We start from the raw sequence: 12,259 nt of genomic DNA, 5'->3' as shown, positions 1-12,259 counted from the left end.
GAAGAGTACATTGCTGTGCAATCATTGCACATGTTATGTAGTAGGATGAGGCTGAATGATACCCACAAAAGTTCAAAAATGCATTTCTTGGCATATTATGTTTGTTTTCCTATATTTAATAAATGTCCTATCAAACACTGACAGCTCCATGTGTGTCAAATTTTGAAGCCACTTCCTAAAACATTTAGCCTCTTTTAGGAGTTAGCATTTGTTAACCAACCTGGCATTAAATCTATCCCGTGCAGTGATAGAGGGACTACTCATTCTCCAATTACGATTATAGCAGAAACATGAACATAAATGCACAAATGGTTCCTTGGAGAACAATAGCTGTATAATTTCTTTGTCTGCAATGACACGACAATTCTAAAGGAAAAAATACTATTGATTCTTCCCTACCTGTCATAGAGCAACTCATTACTTTGAAGTCATAAGTAACCTATTAACAGTTTTAAGGTAAATAAGGACTGAGCAAGGATCACCTCTTCCACCATTGAAATACAGTAATCTAGGAAGTAGAACATGCCAGCTGTTTAACAGTGCACAACAGCTGCATACAGGGAGTGAAGAATTTCACCATAAGCAAGTGAAACTGCAGGGGCTTACAGTCCTAGACACCTTTTAAAATTATTCTTGTCCCCCAGGGTTTTTCAGGGTAGACTCCACCGAGCCATGCTGACCGAGAGAGAGAAGGAAAAACTTTCATGCTGCACAATGGCAAATGAAAGGGGCTAGGACTCTAGATTGGCAGAGTCTACCATAGTTACCAGAAGAGGAATATGGCTAGGACATCCAAAGGACCTTGGCTGCAAGTGCTATTCTTTGGTGAGGTGTAATACAGAGAACCCAAGGGCCTGGTTCAGCACTGACTCAGGCAAAGGTGTGCACTGCTGAATCATCACAAGCACCAAAGAATTCTCTCCTGTGAGCACTGACCTCACTGACCATCACTGGGCAAGACCTGATGGAATCACTTACTTTGCCCTGTTTCCATGTCTAGATGTACAAACCAAAAGAGATGGAAATGAACTACTTCCACAATAAATAAGGTGTTCTTATTTAGCAGGAGATAAACTTTAGCCAGGAAGACAGTTATTGCTATTTCCTTTCTAGAGGCTGATTATAAACATACTCTTAGCTCTGGCAGAGAAATGAGCATGACTATTTATGCAGGCCTTCCAAAATGTAAACAAATCCCCAAATGGGTAAGCTACACAGTCACAATCACAGGAGAGTATCAGAGGGGTAGCTGTGCTAGTCTGGATCTGTAAAAAGCAACAGAGGCCTGTGGCACCTTTAAGACTAACATGTATTGGAGCATAAGCTTTTGTGCATGCATCCCACGAAGTGGGCGTTCACCCACAAAAGCTTATGCTCTAATACATCTGTTGGTCTCTCCTGTGATTAGCAACAGAGAATACTGTGGCACCTTTAAGACTATCTTGCCATCTGCACGATCAAGGAGCTGCTGTACTTGAAAATAAATGTCCAATACAAATCTAAAAGCTTTAGCTCTAATTCTATACTGGTGTAAATCAGGAGAAAAGCACTTTTTAGTCCCAGGTGACTGGCTGGCCATCCAAGTTCCTGCCTGACTTATTTATGCTGCTGGGGTTTATGTTGTAATATGGAGTGTTAGAGTGCCATAGCTGTGACAGATGAAGTGTTGTTTTTTTTTGTTTGTTTTGTTTTGTTTTTTTTACAATTTGTGAATAAAGAAAGGACTGGGATTGTGAAAGAAACATGCTGCCAGTCTGTGAAAACATGGCAGGCCTTACAGAGAGCAATCCAGAACTGGAGTTAGATCAGACTTTTCAATCTGCAAGTGATTTGACCCTAAAGCACTCAGTGCTGCCTCTGCTGCACTTACTCACACACAGTAGCATACTACTATGCAAGGAAGTGTCAGTGGTGCTACTTGTAGCATTAGGCGCTACTCAGTACAAGGAAGGGTGGCACAGTTGATGGGTGACTTCTTCTGTATTGTCTGTAAAATGACATCCAATGCTTGTCCTCTGCCTGTTTGCCAGTCTCTTGGTGCAAGGCTATTTCTTTTAGCTAACTCTCTTCCCCCGCCCCCAGCTTTTATTTATCTGGCGGTATGGGGTGGGGGGAGATGCTAAACTCCTACCATTGTCTATTATCTTTGTCCACCTAAGCCATTTTAATGCATCTCTCACACTGCTCTCTAGGAAATATGAGCACTATATTTTAAAACCAGCTGTATTTTTCCTGTTCTCTTCTCTGGCCTCTTCCTAGATTTACACTCTTATCTCTTCACCTCCCTCTGTTCTAGTCTCCCTTGGCTCATCATCCCATCCCCCATGGTCTTCCTACCCCCCTTTGTTTCCTTCTCATGTTCTGGGAGTGATGCCAATACTGCTTTGAAATAGTCTATGATCCCAGTTTTACCTCTACCTCCTGCAGAGCACCAATTGGGGGAGTGAAAGGTACCAAATAGTATTGGACTACGAGACACCATTTCTCAAATGAGCGCTACAGCAGCTCAATGTAGTGAAGCTCTAGGAATTGAGAGTCCCCTGAGATTGCATGGAAACCTTCTGAAGAATGTAGAGGAAACGTTGAAAGCTAAAACACTGGGTTCTTCTAGTGTAGGGGTGGCCAACCTGTTGCTCCGAAGCCACATGCGGCACCTTTGTATAGGCACCGACTCTGGGCCTGGAGCTACAGGCTCCAACTTTCCAATGTGCCGAGGGTGCTCACTGTTCAGCCACAGGCCCTGCCCCCTTCCCACCCCCTCCCCTGAGCCTGCAGGGTCCTTGCTTCTCCCCCCAGAGTCTCCTGCATGCCACGAAACAGCTGATCGGGAGGGAGGGGGAGGCACTGATCAGCAGGGCTGCTAGTGGGTAGGAGGCACTGGGAGCAGGATGGGGGAGTTGAGGGGGGGCTGCTGACATAGTACTGTGCCTCTTTGGCAATGTACATTGTTAAATTCTGGCTCCTTCTCAGGCTCAGGTTGGCCACCCCATATTTTTAAATGGGAGTCTTGATGTCAACAGGCACTACAGGGTGCTCAGACTTCATGACAGAAGTCACTTATTTAGGCCCCTAAATATAGAATTAGAAACAACTTTAGGCTCCCATTTTTTGTCTTGGACTTTTTCCCTGAACACAGTGAAACCAGTCTTGAGAGCTCACTTAAGAGATTGACACACATCTGTTGCTTCATTGGGGTGGCCCTTTATCAAAGTGGAGTAGGACTTTCTAAGCTCTGGCTGAACCACAAGTTACAGGGAATCAACAGGTAAAATGCTCTGACCTGTGTTTTGCAGGAGATTAGACTAGATGATCATAATGGCCCCTGTTGGCTTTAAAAATCTATAAATCCATTAACTGTTCTCATCATGCTTGGGGCTGCTGCTAAAGGTTGCTCAATAAGGGCTGTCTTTTGTACTGGTTTCTCTGTAATTAGTGAACATGTCATTTTATTGTAAAATCTTGCCCATATTAAATGGATTATAGTAACTCTAAATAAGGACAGGGAATATGCTGTAAATTAACTATCCTGAAACTGCTTCTGAAGACAGGATCTATCAGCCTCACCTTTCCACATGGAACTGATTTACCCTAGTTTTTGGGCCCTTCCAAGTGAATTATAATAAATCACCAGACCAGATGGTATTTGTTCCAAAGTTCTGAAAGGGCTAAAGGAAGAAGGCACTGAGCTCCTACCAAAGATGTGTGCAATTTATTATTTAACACAGCTATGCTACAGGAAGAGAGGAGGGTCACCATCATTGCATCCATCTTTTTAAAAGACATGGAAGGTGACCATAGGAATTACAGATTAGTAAATTGTTCCCCTTCCCCACCCAGGACCAGGATCAATACTTGTGAGACTCCTTAAAAGACAAAGTACCTAAATGTGTACAATATGTTCATACTAATATGGATTGTACATGGGTCAGTCATGCCTCTCATCATTCTGAATTTATTTTATAATCTTTTTCAAAGAAGAGAAAATTTGTTTACACTTTCCATGGGTTTTAAGCAGACAGGATCTTAAGCCTACCAGGAACAGTTCACCAGCTGCTTAAAGCATTTGCTCATGGCTGTGATAGCTCCTGTGCCCACCAAAGTCTCAGCCCATCTCCTGCCTTTCCTCACTTCAGGTAACCCGAATCTGAACCTGGGCTCCAACTCTTAGCACCAGCTGTGTCCCTTGGTTCTGGCATCTACAGCTACCGACTTCTGTTCAGACCACTAGCCATGACTCCTGCTCCTACCAGTAAGCACGAATGTCCATATCCCGGTCATGAAGCAGAGTTGTGTCAGGTTAGAGTTACAACATACAACAGTGAAGAGATTCTGGGCAACGCTGGGGCCACAAGAGCATTCCTCGGAGGCTGCCATAACAGACATGCTTCCAGAGCTATGTGATTTATGCTGGGGACCCCAGCACAGTCCAGGATCAGGAGGACACAAAGGTAGCTTAAAGCCACCTTAGGACCCTGCACCCATTGCCCATGGCTGCCTCTTAAGGTATGTCTACATAGCTGCTAGGAACAAGGATCGCTGCCTGGGCTGACAGACACTAGCATGTGAAAAATCACAATGTGAATATTCTGGCATGGCCTGGAGCTCAGAGCGGGGGCTTCAAGCACATGCTCTAACATCACAGCAAGGTCTACACAGCTCTTTTTACAGGACTGATCTCATGTTTTCTTCAATCAAATTCTAAATTCTTTACACCCTTCAATGGAAAAACAGACACATCCCTCCAGGCACCTACCCACGGGGACTCAACTTTTTTATTTTGTTACAAGCAGCAGCATCAACAGCCATAGGGCAGAATCATGCAGGCCTTTCTATCTCCTACCTAGGATAGTCCTGGCAGAACCATACTGGTACGATGACACGTGTACTATAGAAACAATATAGTGAAACCTTCTGAATTCAGGTGTGGGACTAGAATGAACTTCTGGATCTAGAAACATCCTTATCTTCCAAAACGGGAACCCTGAAAATTTGTGTTACTTGTAGCTACATGAAGGGTTTTGAAAATATTGGTAACTATTTTAACGGGAAGATTTTGGGACACTTTAGTGAAACAGAAAAACCCATCTGTAATACAATAAAACAGCCAAATACTAAACTTGGCTAGTGAGCAGAATGAAAAGCATATCTACACTTAAATCACACCAGGTGCAGTGTGAGTAATTGGTGTTATCAGAAATAGTCTAACAAGCCAAACTGGTTGTTCAAATATAATATAAAAATATAGTATTTCCTCTGTCGCCATCCTCTCTTCTGTTCTCATCCACTCCTCCCCACCCTTCTTCTGCACTCAGGATAACTGGATAGCTCTTTAAAATAAGCAGTATTGACATAGTTAACATTGGTTTTTATAACTTTGCAGTTTTAACTTGCTCTTGTTCATTTATGTCAAATTCACGCAAGACCACCTGCCTCTGATTTCACCATATATATCTCCCTATAGATTCAATTAATTTAAATGGCTATAATGTAATTTGACCCTTTTCATTTATATGGCTAGTTCAGTCTACATCATTCTGATTTACGGGCCAAGTCCTGCAGTGATAAATGGGCCTACAAATTTACCCTAATTGTGAGCTCAACTGTAAAAGAGTATGTGAAAGCTCATAAGATGTCAGAGTAACCCATAACAACAAATGTTGATGGGAAAAGGTACAAAATGGAGGCAGACTGAACTAGTCCAAACAAAAAGGCCTACTGATATAACTCAAGGACTGTTAATAGGGTTACCATATTTCAGCAAGCAAAAAAGAGGACAGGAGGAGCCCCGCCCCTGTCCTGCCCTAGCCCCGCCCCTGTCCCTCCCACTTCCCACCCCCCTCAGAACCCCCAACCCTCCCCCATTCCTTGTCCCCTGACTGTCCCCTCCTGGGACCCCTGCCCCTAACTGCCCCCCAGGACTCCACCCCCTACCTAAGCCTCCCTGCCTCTTGTCCCCTGACTGCCCCCTCCTGAGACCCTCCCCCCATCCTAACTGGCCCCCTAGGAGCCTACCCCTACCTGTACCCTGATTGCCCCAACCCTTATCCACACCCCCACCCCCAAACACACCCCTGGGCCTCCCACGCCCCATCCAACCACTCCCCACCCCCTGACAGCCCCCCCCCCCAGAACTCCCGACCCATCTAAACCCCTCTGCTCCCTGTCCCCTGACTACTCTGATCCCACTCCCCCCAGAACTCCCAAACACCCCCCCGCTCCTTGTCCCCTGACTGTCCCCTCCTGGGACCCCTGCTCCTAACTGCCCTCCAGAACCCCACCCCCTACCTAAGCCTCCCTGTTCCTTGTCCCCTAACTGCCCCCTCCTAAGACCCCTCCCCAAACTGCCCCCCAGGACCCTACCCCCTACCTGTATCCTGACTGCCCAAAACCTTCTCCACCCCCCCAAAAAGCCCCCCCCGAACTCCCCCTCCCGTCTCTTGACTGCCCCCTCCAAAATCTCCCTGCCCCTTCTCCTGCCCCCTGGCCCCCTTACCCTGCCACTCAGAACATGGTGTTGGGCTCTGTGCGGAGCCGGACACGTGGCTGTGCTCCCCAGCGCAACACACAACCCGGTCCCTGCCCCTGCACAGTGCTGCCGGAGCGGGGCGCTGGGCTGCAGGGGAGGAGGAGCTGCCGAGGCCCGATGCAAATGGCCCGGCAGGCCAGCCGGCTCAGAATGCAGGGAGCGGGGGGGAGGGAGGAGGAGCTCTACAGCTGCTCCAGAGTCCAGCCTGGCAAGCTGCAGGGGGAAGGGCTCTGGCTGCCAGAGCCCCATGCGAGCGGCTGACTTTCCTGCAGCCCTCCCAGCCGCTCGCTCTGCTCTGCATGGGGGGGAAATCCTGGACATTTTTAGTGATTTACAAATTCCCCCCCGGACGCTATTTTTAACACAAAAAGGAGGACATGTCCGGGTAAATCCGGACGAATGGTAACCCTACTGTTAAGATCATGCCTGGGAAACAAGAAAAGCGTGGAATCAAATCAGTGAGCCAAAATTTGTATGTGGGAAACTAGATCTAACTGGTAAACACATGAATGATGGGATGGGATATTCTATCCACCATTCCCTTGGTGGCTCCTTAAAGAAAGAGACTTTGGGGAGAAAAATTGGTTACTGGAGCAAGTTTCACCATTGTGGTTGCCACCCCAATGGGACCCCAGACCTTCTGCATCCTAATCCTGAGAGATGTCCTAACCAGAGACAGGAACCCAGATAGAATATCACCACCTCTGCTGGCTCCAGCTGAATCCCAACCACAACCTGAGATGAAATATGATCAGACTTCAAACAAAACAAAATAAGCAACAAGAACAGCTCCAGGTCTAAGTTCCCCCTAAGCTGCCTGGCCGTGCAGCAGGCTGTCAAGGGCTGCACAGTCAGGGAGTGGCACCTTTCCCCCAGCCCACTGTGGTGAGAGAGGGCTGGGGGGAGTCCTCTCCGCCTGCTGCAGCGCCAGGGCAGCCTGTACCCCAAACCGTTCATCCCTGGCCCCACCCCAGAGCCCTCCCTCCCAGCCGGAACCCTCCCCCCAACCCTCTGCCCTAGCCTAGAGCCTCCTCACGTACCCCAAACCCTCATCTCCAGCCCCACCCCAGAACCTGCACCCACAGCGAGAGCTCTCACCCCCACTCCACCCCAACCTTCTGCCCCAGCCCTGATCACCCCCCAGACCCTACCACACATCACCTCCATATTGGTGCACATAGCAAAATTCATTCTGCACATGGACGTAAAAAATTAGAGGGAACATTGTGGAGTCCAGGCCATTTCAAGTAACCCACCCGCCCCGCAAAAGGAAACTTAGATGGTATCAAAGATGGAAGTTACTAAGACTGTCAAACAAGGGGTTTCCTCCCCTCTAAAAACTCTCCAGCTCGAGGGAAAGAGAACAAGGGATGGTTTTTAAACAAAAGCCTTATTCAATACATTTTAAATGCTGTACCTGATTTTCCTTTTCTTTATCTTTAATAAAAAGTTTAAAGGATTTTTACGGTGTTTGCGCCATGTATTAAGAAGGCTGAGGTCTCTGTATACCAAGCCCTGAACCTTTTTTAATGCTGGATAGTGACTGAGTTATGTTAACACCTTTGCCCATTTATTCCATCTAAATTAATACAACAGTCCTCAGCTGGTATAACCTGGAGTAGCTTGACTTACTACATTGATTTACACCCACTGAGGCTCTGGCCCCATGTGTCACTTCAAACCACTGAGTAGAAGTAGTCAGCTTGTTATACCACTTTTCAGAGGTGGGATCACCTCAGATCTAAATTGTTATAGTCCAACATCCACTTTATAAGCTTCTTTCAAATGTACAGAAACAGTAGCTAATCAATAGTCAGTATTTAAACAGCATCTCTTAAGCTTATATACTCGCTTCTCCCCACCCTGTCCCCACTAATGTAAATGAAGACCTATAACTCTGACCTATGCTCTCCCTGCCACTGGGTTTACAGAAACCCCTACACGTCAAGTACATGGTTAAGGCTCTGTAAGTTGGAAGGAGGCAGAAGTACCGTACTACGGAAAAGGAAACCAGAAAAACAGGCCCAACTTGTATTTAAAACCAATGTGTACGTTGTATTAGCCACAGGTAAACTGGAAAAATAAATATTGACATTTAACAACAAAAGCAAGTAACTGTGTATGACAGCACTGATTGCTACATACTGAATCCCCAGTCCAAAGCAATCTTCCCTTTGTGTTGGTAGCACAGTTTCAAAGTAACTGAACCTGTATCTCTCCCTGCCCCTGTGGTCCACTGCAGGAGTGGCCAGATAGCTGGAGACCTGAGACCTGTCACGCATCTCTGGGCAGGGACCCTTGTCCCATCACTTCTGACCAGGGGTTTCAAGGCGGCACAGCTCCCTGCCTTACACTGTGATGCCCCTAGCAAGCCAGTCTGCCTAAAGGCCAGCACCTGTGTCTTGCTTCCTCCCTGAGGGCTATGAGTAGGGCCCTACCAAATTCATGGCCATGAAAAAACACGTCATGGACCATGAAATCTGGTCTTTTGTGTTCTTTTACCCTATACTATACAGATTTCATGGGGGAGACCAGCATTTCTCAATTTGGGGGTCCTGACCCAAAAGAGTTGCAGCAGGGTCACAAGGTAATTTTAGGGGGGTTGCGATATTGCCACCCTTACTTCTGCACTGCCTTCAAAGCTGGGTGGCTGGAGAGTGGCGGCTGCTAACTGAGAGCCAAGCTCTGAAGGAGCAGCGCAGAAGTAAGGATGGCAATACCATACCACGCCATCCTTACTTCTGCGCTGCTGCTGGCGGTGGCTCTGCCTTCAGAGTTCGCCGCCCTCCAGCTGCCCAGCTCTGAAGGCAATGCCGCTGCCAGCAGCAGTGCAGAAGTCAGAGTAGCAGTACCACAACTCCCCCCCCCACACACACACACGCACTAACCTTGTGACCCCCCTCCCCACACACACAACTCCTTTTTGGGTCAGGACCCCTACCATTACAATATCATGAAATTTCATATTTAAATAGCTGAAATCATGACATTTATGATTTAAAAAATTCTATGGCCATGAAATTGACCAAAATGGACCTTGAATTTGGTAGAGCCCTAGCTATGACCAGCATACTGCCAGCAGTTACAAGTTACCATACAGCTCCTTTTAACCAATCACATTAATTCTTAAGGAAAAAGCATTCCAGCGAAAACAACAAAAAAACAATACATAGATTTAATCACACCCTAACATGCCGGAGTTACCCATCAGTGTTGTGGGACCAAAGTCTTTCCAACCCTTCCACCATGCCCGAGGGCCCCTGCCAAATCAAAAAGTCTTGCCTATTTGCAGGATCAGAAGGGAGGCCCTGAATCAGTTTAAATGCAGCCTTTTTTTTTTTTTTTTTTTCCAAAAGCCCTTTCTTTGTTTTTTATCCCTGGAAAAAACAGTTTGAACCAGTATGTGCAAGCTTCCCCAGGGGGTGGTATCTCTCTGGACGGTTACAACTTAAATCACACAACCACAACTGTTATTAGTTCCTGGAGGAGTTGCGGTAACCCACCCACCAAGGAGTTGCATACAATGTCTGGTTCACAGTGATACACAAACTTACTACAATTTGATCCCCAAAGATATCATGGGATTGCAATATCTGTCGCCACTGGCATACAGTCAATGGTCCATCATGATATTAATGGTACTAGTTGGAAATTCCATCTGTCAGGTAAGATATAGCTTTTAAGTCCTGAACACGGAAATCCATAAAGATTCCATGGCACTTTTTATAAGAATGAGGCAGTGGGTCATATACATAGTACATAGGTAATGGGAAATAATGGCACCCAGATCACAGGTGTATGCAGATTCCTTCCCTGTACAGTGTGCTATGTTGCTATTGGTAGTTAGCTGTTGTATTCCACCACACAGTAGTGCTTATCAGTGCTGCCTATAATGCTGTGAATAAAGTGGTTTTAAAGCACAGTGGGATCCGTCTGAATTTAAGTTAAAGTAATTGAAAATATTGTGGTTCCCCTCCCCCCTCCCCCTTTTTCCCAATAAGACTCATGGTCAAAGTGCTCCAGCAAAGAGGAATTCTTTTTCTGTATCATCCAAAAAATAAATGTAAGCACTGAGTTCATGCATTCCTTGGCATTAAGCCTAGTCCTTTTGAAGTTTAGTCCTTCTTGCTATAAATCTATTGACTTAAGGGTTGATTTTAATAGTGCATGTCAGCATCTACTATTTTGTGCACACATCTTCTGCATATGCATCTACAAGGGATTTTTGCAAAGAATGCATGTGGCTAGATAGTTGGCCAGCTAGCCTCCCGTCCACAAAAATCCCCAAATTTACTGCAGGCGTGCTGTAAGTGTGCAAGAAAAAGTATGTGTGCGAAGTGAGACTCTACTTTTTAAAAATCAGCCCCCATAAATCACGCATGTGTATTTCAGCACACAGTGTATGATCAGCTAACTGAAGAAAATACAACCAAAAAAATACTACAACAGTAAACAGAAAGCCAGCATTGAAAATGTCTCTTTTGGTTAAAAGGGTTCATTCTCCTCTTGATTTGCTTGAATCACGTCCACTAATGTTGATTCACAGAAGCTCAGTGGGAGCTATTCTCTGAATGCACACTCACTTGGAGAGGAGACTATAACTCAGGGGTAGGCAACCTATGGCACGCATGCCAAAGGCGGCATGCAAGCTGATTTTCAGTGGCACTCACACTGCCCGGGTCCTGGCCACCAGTCCAGGGAGTTCTGCATTTTAATTTAAATTTTAAACAAAGCTTCTTAAACATTTTAAAAACCTTATTTACTTTACATACAACAATAGTTTAGTTATATATTATAGACTTTTAGAAAGACACCTTCTAAAAACTGTAAAATGTATTACTGGCACGCAAAACCTTAAATTAGAATGAATAAATGAAGACTCGGCACACCACTTCTGAAAGGTTGCCGACCCGTGCTATAACTCAATGGGCTTTAAATAAATTAACATAAATGGGAGCTATTTATGTGAAGAATGCGAGCTTCATTCCCATCCCCCTCAATTTTAAATATCTCTTTAAGGACTTATCTGTTCCTCCTTTGTGATGCGAGTTCTGCATTGTCTATTATAGGGCAAGAGAACTGGATACCTGTATAATTAAGATTTATTTCCGAAGCATATCTGGAAGAAGCTGAGGCAAACATTTTCTCGAGAACTAAACCTTATTGCATCACAAAAATTCTGCCTCTGTAGGATGTCTTGCTGTGACTTTACTCCCACTGCACCGTCACTACAATTTTTCCTCTCTTTTTTTTTTTAAATATATCCATGAGTTGTCAAGTCTGAAAGATAGTTAGTTTAAAAAAAAAAAGCTACTTTTGATTAGTTCTTTGCATCGTAATCTGCTTCCTGCACTACTCTTGACCTTTTCCAGACTGCATCGTTCTCTAGCTGCTTAGCAAAGGTACCTTAATTGACAGGGCAATGTGCAGATTCTGGTCATGCATCTGACGAAGTGGGTATTCACCCACGAAAGCTCATGCTCCAATAGTCTATAAGGTGCCACAGGACTCTTTGCTGCTTTTACAGATCCAGACTAACATGGCTACCCCTCTGATACTGGTCAGTAAACGTGTCTCTACTTCCCAAAATACGGAAATTCAGTAGTTTAACCCAGGAGTGGAGGAATTATAGTGCATCAGGCCAATGGTCCATCTAATTCAGTATCCCATCTCTGATAATGGTAGGTAACAGATGCTACCGAGGAAAGTGCAAAACCCATAATGGAGAATTCT

Source organism: Trachemys scripta, chromosome 3 (assembly GCF_013100865.1).
Source record: "Trachemys scripta elegans isolate TJP31775 chromosome 3, CAS_Tse_1.0, whole genome shotgun sequence".
Lineage (NCBI taxonomy): Eukaryota > Metazoa > Chordata > Testudines > Emydidae > Trachemys > Trachemys scripta.
This window is presented reverse-complemented; position numbering follows the sequence as displayed.